The sequence below is a fragment of the Pinus tabuliformis genome, chromosome X (genome assembly GCF_031772625.1).
Source record: "Pinus tabuliformis cultivar Carrire ecotype Pingquan chromosome X, CPIR1, whole genome shotgun sequence".
In the NCBI taxonomy this organism is placed as follows: domain Eukaryota; kingdom Viridiplantae; phylum Streptophyta; class Pinopsida; order Pinales; family Pinaceae; genus Pinus; species Pinus tabuliformis.
Window position 1 is genome coordinate 983,666,337 of NC_142308.1, and position 11,115 is coordinate 983,677,451.

General features: G+C 36.9%; 1 pseudogene; it reads left to right on the top strand.

The window, feature by feature from the left end:
- The first annotated feature begins 4,022 nt into the window (after positions 1-4,022).
- On the top strand, positions 4,023-10,164 carry LOC149143018 (protein NRT1/ PTR FAMILY 2.9-like; annotated as a pseudogene).
- The last annotated feature ends 951 nt before the right edge of the window (positions 10,165-11,115 follow it).

Here is an 11,115-nt window from a genome sequence, read left to right on the forward strand (position 1 = left end):
TATATTGATGGATCTTCTTGTGCTTCGGTCTTCAAGAGTGTGAGTTATAGGTTATGTTATGAGATCCATGTGTGTAGAAAGGTCAGTTACATAATTGACTGTTGGATACAGTCTAATATCGAGATTGTCCTTCAAGAAATCGAGAAGCGTCAATTATAAAAATTTCATCAAAGATGGTTAGAGGTGATTATGTCTTAAATGAGTTGAATGGGAATCTCAAAAATTGTGGTGGTGAAAATATCGTTGTCTGGGAGACTTCAGAGTGGGGATGAGTGTCGAGGAAGATCGGTTAGATAGATGTGACATGTGAATTATAATATGTCATTTTTGTATTAATTTTTTTAATTATGTAAATGTAAGCATTAAAGGGGGTACTTGGAATAATTCTTACATTAGAATGTAGGGAGATTTTGTTTGTTAGTCGTTAGAGTTTGTTCAAAGATTTTCTCAACAGTATCATTTTGTCTTAGAAATTGTTGGATCTCATGACCACAATTTATGTGGCTTGTAATTTGGATTTGGGGTGGAGAATATGAGTTGATTTGTTAGTAATATGTTCACCATGACTGCTCCTCCAATTTTCTTGTAATCTCCAATTTCATCAGATTAGGGCCCTTTGAAAAAGTCCTCGGTTGGTTGGCTGCAAAATAAATGGATCCTTAAGGGACAAATACATCTCTAGGTATGAGCAAAAGGGTTATTCACAGTAATTTTTTCAGCTTGGATGATAGAATGAGGGTTTTAAAGGAGGGCCTTATTTCTTATTAATGCTAGGCTCTTCATGTAATTTTGGAAATAATGTTACACTCATAAGAAGGAATACTTTGTTGCTTCCCTAGTATAATGTTTGGCTCTTTTCTTTTTTAAATGAATATTTGGAGGAAGAAATCCTACAAGTCATTGTTAATTCCATTAGTAGCATCAAGGTACCTAATTAAATTAAGAGACAAAGATACACATCCTATGCAGGGATCTATTTCTTTATAAATATTTCAGAACCTCTTCCAGCTTCAGTGGACATTTATTATCAGGATAATCTTTGGAAACAGACACTGGATTAATAAAATTATGTCTCATATAGATGCATGCATTGTCATGAATATGGACAACTTTTTAAAGATTATCTTGCAATTGAAAAGGATTTACCAGCATGTCAATCAACACATAAAGAGCAAGAGGTTTGTGTCTCTCTCCTCTTTGAACAAGACCTCAATACAAAAATTAATCAAATAATTCCCCACTCAACTATTGGTAGTATTTTGGAGTCTTTGTTGCCCCCAAAATTCTCTCCCAAAGGAGCCATCTAGCTTAGTTGTGGAAGAGGATAAGTTTAAACAGCTGCTACAAGACATGGATCTATATATTGTATTCATTATTTCTTTAGCAGAGGCTTGTCTCAATAAATATCCGTAATCCATACCACACAACCAAACATATAACACAAATTTTGGTTTGAGTTGGAGTTCATACACAATCTTTCGAAGATCCACAAACATGGTCAAGAAGGATAGAAATTGGGACATGAGCATTAATACCTTTGTCCAAGAAGATGAAGACAATTTAGTCATCTTAGGGAAAATCATGCTAATATCAAAGTTATTTCCTTCTCAACCCAAAAAAACCTTGAATTTTTTATCAAATTTTAAGTATATTCTTAGTTGTGATTACTAATATTCTCACTTAATTAATAAGTTTACTAGTAACAATATATAGAAAACACCTAATAGCATACTAGTCATCTGATGTAAAGGAATTTGGGTTATCCGGGGTAGTTCCTGAAGGTGACGGAGGGCAGAAGTTGAGTTGGATGTGCCCTTAGAAGTCTACCAACCGAGTCCCCAGCTTTTCCACTTTTTCTGCAAGGTGGTTTTGGCCTTGCCAAATCACCAACACTCGTTCTCTGACATGGCACTGAAAGTAGTGTATCATGTACAAGGTGGCCACGAACTCAACATGCTCCTCCCTTCAAACCTGTTCAACCATATCCACCAGATCTAGCATAGATTGAATTAGTTCTTGACAATGCTCTAGAAAATAATGTTGAATTATCTACATGTTGGGAGTTGGACGTCGACCAGACCCCAAATTAGTCATTCCATCTTGTCACATGCCACCAATTTTCTGAGGTTGCTGAGACCTCCTACCTCCTACCTCCACCTCCACGGGAGCAGACAATAGTCTTTCCACCTTGGCGCATCTCGACTACCACCATTACCAAATGCTTTGAAGGATCCAACCTTGCCTAGTCCCCGTGACCTGAAAAGCCTAGTTTGGCATGGGGGAGGAGAAACCACGATGCCAGGAGGGTCAAACATTGAACAATTTAGTAGAGCTAAATCCCCCAACAGTCTTCAGAGTCTGACCCACTGAAACTTGCCTAGAACTCCACACCCAAAGACTAGATCTGCCTTCACCACAATTTGCCCCAGACGACCACACGGTACAACCCAGCTACCACCTCTCCACCAATTGAGAATGGCAGTGAGAACACACACTACTCGATGCTCCCCAAGAAGCCTTGTGTATCCAATACAAAAATTTCGTTGTCGAATACTCCAGAAAGGTGACTCCTCTATCTCCATCGAACATAGAAAAATGCCCACGAAACCACCAAGTATGCCAGTTTTCAGACAAAGCACCAGAAATGAAGAATCCTTCGCACAACCACTGCCACCCCGAGAAGCACCACCTCTAGAGCTCATGTGTTGTATACATTTTCCTCCAAACACCTCCAACGAACTACTATTTACACCTTCCAAAATCCATCGAATACATAAATACCAAGTTCCCCCAATTACCCATATCTGCACTATGCAAGCACAATAAAACCTGAGGTGCCTTTGGAGCAAAACGATAATGAATTCACACAACCAAGAGTCACACGGGAAGATTAGATACTGCCACCCGACGCTGAATGCCCACCGTCGACCCTTGCACTTGCTTACAGAATGCCCAATACAAGAATGAAATGCAAACGCAAATGCCGCCTTGCTGAGCCATCCCACTCGTTAAATTTTCACTAGCCACATTTGCTGAGGCAAGACAAGGTTTCACCCAATCGCATTTACAATTGCAATTACACCTCCCATTACACTGGTTCAGACAAAAACAGTGAGATGTCAGTCCTCCGCAAAAATGACAATTATTAATGATCATAAGACTCAGTAGTTAGCTCTGAGATTCTCACGCCATCCAAAAAGAATTTCTAAACTTTAAAAAACCAAGACACATTTCTTTTTATTAATAAAAATATCTTCTAATTCAAACATATTTAAAAAAATATTTTTTTTTACGACTAAACTTAAAAGCTTCATTTACCTCTGGCACACAATCCGGGATTCTCACCACATCCAAAAATTGTTTCTCGACTTTAAAAAACCAAGACACATTTCTTTTTATTGATAAAAATATCTTCTAATTCAAAAATATTTAAAAAGATAATTTTTTTACGACTAAAGTTAAAAACTTCATTTACCTCAAGCACACAATCACTTTAGATGATGGCACATGTTCACTGATACCTTTCTATCATAAGTGAGTCGTCAAATTAGTATTAAGTAAAACTACCTCATCTTGAATAAGTCACTAGTGGTTAGTGAAGGGTAAGCTTTCACTCCACCCAAATACCTCTAAGTCTTGAATCATTAACTATTTAAATCTTAAACTGTTAATCTGTTTCCTTAAATCCTAGTGAAACAAACTCTTAACCAAACAAAATTAATTTTAAACCAGGTTCCAAACCCTATTCTTCTACTTGCCTACCCCTCTAAATTACCCCCTCTAAATTAGGCACTCGAACTTAAAATTCTATTAAAATTTTGCATTGTATGAAAATTATATGAAATAAAAAGTGTTAGACTTCACTAGACAATCTTGACCTGAAATGCTTCACTAGTTGCGTATCCTTTCGTGAGTTTGTTTGCTACCATAAATGAATCGAGCCAGCCTAATGGGCATTCTCATGTGTTTGTGCTCTTGTCCCTCCTTCCTCGTACACAGATTGCACACTGGCTAGCAGAGTCATGGCTGCCCAGAGCTGGATGGAGTTGGGTGCTTTACCCAAATTAGATGATCCAATGTGTCGTCTAATTGAACATGACAACGCTGAGGATGGAAGCAATTTCACAAGTGATCGGCGTGGAACCAAAGTCCCGTTGGAATCGATCTTGGCTTTTGAACACAGAAACCAAGCGCAAAAAAGCAAGGGATCCTTTGATCACAGCAGCAAAGGAGGATGGAAAACTATGCCTTTTATCATAGGTGAACTACTAACCATATTGGTGTCATTAAAGTTAATACCAGGGGATGTGTGAATATGCTCTACCAAAAAAAATCCTTTTCTTTTTATAATATATTTGGCGAATTTTTTAAAATTTTGATGGGTAGTACAGTTGATTGAAACCCTACTGAAGCTATTAAGCTATTGGCCCTGTGCCATGAAGCCCAAAGCCCACGTTCAATTCTCTTTAAATTTATAAAAAATCGAGTTACTTATGGTAGAATCACTACCAAATATATATATATATATATATATATATATATATAAATAATAGGTTTTTAACTTTCTCCATGAAGCGCCATGTGTTGCTGCCATGGTACAAGTCCTCTGCCAAGTTCATTTTGCCCGTATGAAAATATATTTAGGTTTTGGTTCATTCAATATTACCTTGAGTTCTGTACAATTAGATATTTGAGTGTGTAGATTTGCATAGTTTTAGTCGACTGGGCTAGAGCTACAAGGAATATACATACATACATACATACATACATACATACATACATACATACATACATACATACATACATACATACATACATACATACATACATACATACATACATACATACATACATACATACATATATATATATATATATATATATATATATATATATATGATAAGTGAACTACTAACTTTGGCTGCTTGAATATGGCTAGGGGTGTCATTAAAGTTATTACCAGGGGCTGCTTGAATATGGTTAGGTCAATGCCTGCTTCTACCAAAAATAAATCTCTTTCTATTTGGTAGGTTATTTTAAACCTTGATGGATAGTAGAGTTGGTTGAAGTCTTACCCAAAACTATTGACCCTGTCATGCTTCCCATGTTCAATTCTCCCTAAATCCATAAAAAAATCAAGCTACTTGGGGGTAGAATTGCCACCAATATCTATATATATAGATATATATATATATATAAAATAGGTTTTTAACTCTCCATGAGGGGCCATGCGTTGCTGCCATGGTCCAAGTCTCTGCCTGGTTCATTTTGCTAGTGTGAAAATATATTGAGGCTTTGCTTAATTCAATATTACATTGAGCTTTGTAGAATTAGATATATGTGTGTAGATTTGCCTAGTTTGAGTCAACTGGGCTAGAGCTATGAGGAATATATATATATATATATATATATATATATATATATATATATATATATATATATATATATATATATATATATATATATATATATATATATATATATATATATGAATGATAGGTTTTTAACTCCCCTGACGAGCCATGTGTTGCTGCCGTTGTCCAAGTCCTCTGCCTAGCTCATTTTGCCAGTGTGATAATATATTGAGGTTTTGCTTTATTGAATTTTACCTTGAGCTTTGTAGAATTAGATATCTGAGTGTGTAGATTTGCAATGTTTGAATTTATATGGTAGATAAATTGTTTCTATAAATAAATAACTGTGTAGAGTATAGGGAATATCTAGAAGTTTCAAGAACTGTGTATAGGGAACATCTAGATGTTTCAAGTTTGTAACTGAGGATGGTGATGGATGGAGAGTTAGTAGACATTACCTACAGTTATTCCCAGAAACAATTAATCTACTAGGATTGAGTGTTAGTAAAGATTCTCAACACTCTACACAATTATTTCCGAAAGCAATTAATATCCGATAACTATGATCAAGTGTTAGTAAACATTCTCCAAACAGTTATTTCCAAAAGCAATTAATCGAGAATAACTAGGATGAAGTGTTAGTAGACGTTCGCTACACTCTACACAGTTATTTGCGGAGGCAGATAATCTACAATAATAGTAGCTAGGTATGACTTGTCTGCTTCTCTTTTTGCTGCTAAATATTTTATGATAATTGGCAACATTTTTAGTACGATTACGTTTCGATCTAATTGGTGTAATTTGACTAGTTTTTCGAGTTTCTATTCCTCCTTGGCCTTTTACATTTCATGTTGTCGAACGTTATATTCCTGGCAGTCCAATTTTCTATAATTGTTTTACTGCAGTAGAACAAAGATAACAAAACCACAACAGTTCAAATTTTGCGTTTTATCAGTTTCAGCCCCTCAAATTATTCCATGGTTATACCTCTAAATTTCATCGTGAAGAGTATGGTTCATCCTCGAATAAGGATGGGCATGTTTTTTTTTCTCATAATGACAAAGTTTGTTTTCTGTGTGTGCCTTTAATTTGGCAGTATCTTTTATAATAAGAGTTGGATTCGTTCGTGTTGAAATGGCAGGAAACGAGGCTTGTGAGAAATTGGCAACTCTGGGTTTGTCCTCAAATTTGATTGTCTACTTAACAAACAAATTCCACATGCCAAATGTGACAGCTTCATACATTATTAACGTGTGGTCGGGATCGGCGAACCTTACCCCACTTCTAGGTGTTGGGAATTTCTGATAATTCCAAACAAAACTGAACAAAACAGAACAATACTCTGTTTTAACATAGCGGAAATAAAAATCGTTTTGCTAAAACTGGTGTTTCAGCAACGCAGTTTCATCAGTTGTTGTTTGCAGTGTTTCAGCAACGGTGTTTCAGCAACGCTGAAACTTGTGTATCAACAACACTCTATTTTGACGTCAAGACTATTTTCTATTTACGGTGTATCAACAACACTCTGTTTTGATGTCAAGACTATTTTCTGTTTACGGTGTAACAGAAACACTCTGTTTTGACGTCAAGACTATTTTCTGCTTACGATGTTTCAACAATACACAAAAAAACTTCTATTTATAAATAGTAAACCAACTGATACAAATTCGTCTTCCTCACATAGAGGGATTTTCACAATTGCTATTACAAAACATCTTCCTCTTAACAGAGGGATTCACCAATTTATGCTGAAGAGCATCTTCCTCTTAACAGAGGGATTCACCAATGACTATGCTGAAAAACATATTCCTCTTGACAGAGGGATTCACCAATCTATGCTGAAGAGCATCTTCCTCTTAATAGAGGGATTTTCCAATGACTATGCTGAAAAACATCTTCCTCTTGACAGAGGGATTCACCAATGACTATGTTGAAAAACATTTTCCTCTTGACAGAGGGATTCACCAAGGAACGCTTCAGTTCCACACAAATACCATCCTCCTTCTAACAGAGGGATTCTTAGCAACATGCCTTCTTCAGAGGCACTTTAATCTGTGTCTTACATTCATTTAGCACATACACGCTGCAGTGTATTGCCTTTTGTTTTCTCAACAGAACAACTGCAAATATTTCATGCTGCTGTGTTTTCTTTGCATTACATTTCACTTGCGCTACTGTGCATTCTCTTTCTGTTGTTTTCACAATGGACAATAACCAGAACTTCACACTGCTGCGTGCTCCCCTTCATTGATTACAATCGCACTGCTGTTGTGCCTCACTTGCATTTCAGATGCAAATAACAAAAACTATGCTGTTGCGTTTCTACCCTCTCTCACAGCAAACAATCACAAAACAAATTACATTCAAATCTGCACTGCTGTGTGGTTCACTATTCTGGAATCATTTTTCTTCACGCTGTTGCGTGCTCTCCTCTGCTCTCTATCGATATTTTCTACACTGCTCTGTCTGCGTTTTATAGTGCAAGAAGCGGTCATAACTTATCCATCAATCGCCTTAGTTCGCTAATGAAGTCTCTAGTACAATCTGCTGCTCATGATGAACAAATCTGATCTTTTTTTGTATTTCTTGAGTTGGTGGTGTTGAAACCCATGGCTGATAAATGCTGCGATGGCTCGAGGCTGGTTCTTTCCTTCTGAGCCATGCCTCTTCATTAATGCTGTTGGAGAGCAGCTATGGCGCAAAGGCCGGATCTGATCTTCCTCCTTCAGGAACACAAAAACAATTATAAGGTGAAAAGACGGTAATGGCAGTGGTTTAAAAGAACGGGAATAAATGTGGGGCATCGGTTCAGGACAAATAAGTAAAGTAGTTGCTGCTATTCAACTGTTCACTGCAGTTGAAATTATAATTTTAACACTAGGCGCGTTTCTCTCAGATTCTTATATTGGCAGATACTAGACTATTTCTCTTGGTTGCATAGCATCTTTCATCGTATGTTGCTCCTTCTATGGATAACTGTATTAGGCTCTAGCATTAAAAACATTTAAAGATGTATGATGTCAAGAAATCAATTGTTACCAATATTGGGTAATTTGACATAAACGTTTTAACTTGTTTGTGCTTCAAATAGGAGCGCAAGCTGAACCTGCAGGCAGTAAGTACTCTGTCTATGTTGCATGAATGGGAAAATGTGTTCCCCCCACAGCCATCTAATCTGCTGTGTTTTTTTGTTAAGGGAATGGGTCTTCTATCACTTACAGCCATATTTCCATAGTTCAGGCCGCCTCCGTGCAACGTCAATGCAGGAACCCTTTGTAAACTTGCAACAGGAGTTCAAAATGCCTTGCTCTATTCGTCCTTTACAGTGATGGCCATAGGAGCAACTGGTATCCGACCGTGTTCTGTAGCCTTTGGAGCAGATCAGTTTGATTACACAAGTGAAAAGGGGAAGAGAAGAATACAGAGCTTCTTCAACTGGTATTACTTTTCATTCACCATATCGATGATGGTGGCTCTCACAATCATAGTATATATTCAAGATAATGTAAGCTGGAGTTGGGGTTTGGTTATCCCACCAGTCTCATGTTTCTTTCTGTCACAAGCTTCCTTCTGGGGATGAAGCTCTACACTCGTGTTAGACTAGAAGGAAGCTCATTCACCAGCTTCCTTCAAGTATTGGTTGGTGCAGTAAGAAAGCGTCATTTATCGTTGCCTTCGCAGACATCCGACTACTATGACCCACCACAGATTGGAGTTCTCAAATCAAGGATGGCTCTTACAGACGAATTCATTTAAGCTCACCTGAAAAAAAATACGACTGATTTTGCAGTATATCTCAACTGTTTATGGTCGCTATGATTGTTTTTAACAAAAAATATATAGAAGATAATATAGCAGTAATCCCTTTTCTTCATTATGAATGGTTCAATTGATGGATATTGGATACCTATTTTTCAGGTTTCTAAACAAGGCTTCTATAAAAATCCCACAAGATTTTAAAGAAGACGGGACCGTGGCCTTTCCATGGAGATTGTGTAGTCTACAGCAAGTGGAAGAGCTGAAATCAGTGATAATAATAGCGCCCATATGGTCAAGCACGATCAACAAATTTGTGTGTATAGCACAGCTCAACACATTCTTGGTTTTGCAGGCAGAGATGATGGACAGACACGTGGGCAAGCACTTTCAAATCCCTGCAGGATCATTTGCAGTCTTCAGCATGCTAGCGCTCACCTTGTTTTTGCCCATCTACGACAGATTTATCGTGCCCTTCGCCAGGCGAATAATGAAGGATGGCAAGGGTATAACACTTTTACAGAGAATGGGGATTAGAATTGCCCTCGCCGTCATATCGATGGCCTTCGTGGCGACTGCCAAGAGAAAGCGGCGGAACGTGGCGTTAAGCCAGGGTTTCATGGAGAAACCCAGAGACGTGATTCTGATGTCAGCACTATGGCTGGTTCCTCAGTATTCTGTAGCCGGTTTGGCAGAGGCGTTCAGTGCAGTCGAAGAGATCGAATTTCTGTACAGTCAATTCCCCGAAAACATGAGGAGTATAGCGGGCGGACTCTTCTACTTGTCCATTGCTCTGGGTAATTATCTCAGCAGTCTCATTGTTAGCATTGTGAATAACACCACAGGTGGCCCCGGTCACCATAATTGGGTGGCGCAGGATCTGAACATGGCCAAGCACGATAACTTTTACTAGCTAATAGTGGGGCGTGGGACTCTCAATTTGGTGTATTTTGTCATCGTTGCTCGCTGGTACAGATACAAAGCCACCGTTAACGATCAAACAACCCAGATATCCATTACTGGGCAAGATAAACAGAGCTCACCTCCTACATAGGCTACATATGTGTACTTTTTTTATGCAAAACAATAGTTATCTGTAACAAATACTCCATGTACTGTTACAGCTATGCTATCAATGCCTTGGAAACGATATATAGCTAGTCTATAGCTAAAATCCGGGGAGAATTTAGTTAGCATTCATTCTAAGGTTAGAAGTCTTCAAATCATACATTCCCTTTTGTTAATTTGGTAACGATTCTGAATACAAATTATTCCTCTAATCACAATTTTAAATAGTTGCAGGATCAGGCTGGATTTATTTTAAAATTTTCATATGATGGTCCTTTTACTCAATTAAACAATAATTTTTTTTTTTTTACAGGAAATTAAACATTATATTTTTATATTTCGTTAATGAAGTTGTTTTAATTTTTAAAATTTCATAATTTATAATGGTATAATAGAATCGTCAAACTCTTTTAAGTGGTCAAACTTTCTTATGACTTGGATTCATGGGTTCCAGTGTATGTACATTATTATAAAATGTTTTTATAAGAAAAATTTGGATAATCAGAAGTAATTATTTTTTTATAATGTATAGATTTTTCTTTTATTAAGTGATTTGAGGAATTTAAATCTCTTAACTTATAAGTCAATATCTAAAATTTATATCATAATTTTACTATCAATTTTTGTACTTTGGTTGGGTTTCATGCAAATATAAAATAAAATAATCAACTTTCCATATCACACATATATAAGTTTTCCCTTACAAAACCTTTGGTTACATATGTTTTTAACACATAAATCTCTTCTGGATTTTAGACATCTATGGTTTATATTTTCTGAGTTAGTAACTGGAGAACCCATAGTAATACCAATATTCTGTCAATGTTTCAAATCCCAACAGGGATCCATCATCAGTACTTATATTCGAATGTTGATAGTAGAAGAGCTAAATTGCTAGATTTAAATAATTATTCCTGATGATGGATCCCTGTTGGGA